This window comes from Odocoileus virginianus, chromosome 29, assembly GCF_023699985.2.
Source record: "Odocoileus virginianus isolate 20LAN1187 ecotype Illinois chromosome 29, Ovbor_1.2, whole genome shotgun sequence".
Taxonomy (NCBI): Eukaryota; Metazoa; Chordata; class Mammalia; order Artiodactyla; family Cervidae; genus Odocoileus; species Odocoileus virginianus.
In genome coordinates this window covers 1,221,099-1,221,620 of record NC_069702.1, presented here as the reverse complement: position 1 = coordinate 1,221,620, position 522 = coordinate 1,221,099, and the positions used below count along the sequence as shown (strand labels likewise).

The following is a 522-nucleotide window of genomic DNA, read 5'->3' as shown; positions in this document are numbered from 1 at the left end:
CCTAAACACAGCAAAGAGGTGTGGGCTAGGGGTCAGACTTGAGAGGAGGAGTAGAGGGAGCAGAGATCTCATGAGATTATCCAAGAAGGACACATAGACCTGTGGCTTCAGTGCCTGTTAGCTGTGACCTGGGATCTCTATATTTTAGTCTTTAAAATGAAATAATAGTCTTACCCAAGTCACTGGGTTATTGTGAGAATTAAACACAGGTATAGACTTCCCTGGTGGCTCAGATGGTAAAGCGTCTGCCTACAATGCAGGAGACCCGGGTTCAATCCCTGGGTCAGGAAGATCTCCTGGAGAAGGAAATGGCAACCCACTCCAGTATTCTGGCCTGGAAAATCCCATGGATGGAGGAGCCTGGTAGACTACACAGTCCATGGGGTCGCAAAGAGTCGGACATGACTGAGCAACTTCACTCACTCACTCACTCAGAATGCCTAAAACAGTGCCTGGAACATAGTAAATGCACAATAAATGCTCAGTATTATTGTTTACTTTACTATTTCTAGATGTTCCTAG

The 522-nt window shown here is 45.8% G+C and overlaps 1 non-coding gene across 1 annotated transcript; it reads left to right on the top strand.

The window, feature by feature from the left end:
- Positions 1-218: 218 nt before the first annotated feature.
- Positions 219-291, top strand: TRNAC-ACA (transfer RNA cysteine (anticodon ACA)). Its single transcript has one exon. It is a non-coding gene; the product is annotated as a tRNA-Cys (tRNA).
- Positions 292-522: the final 231 nt, after the last annotated feature.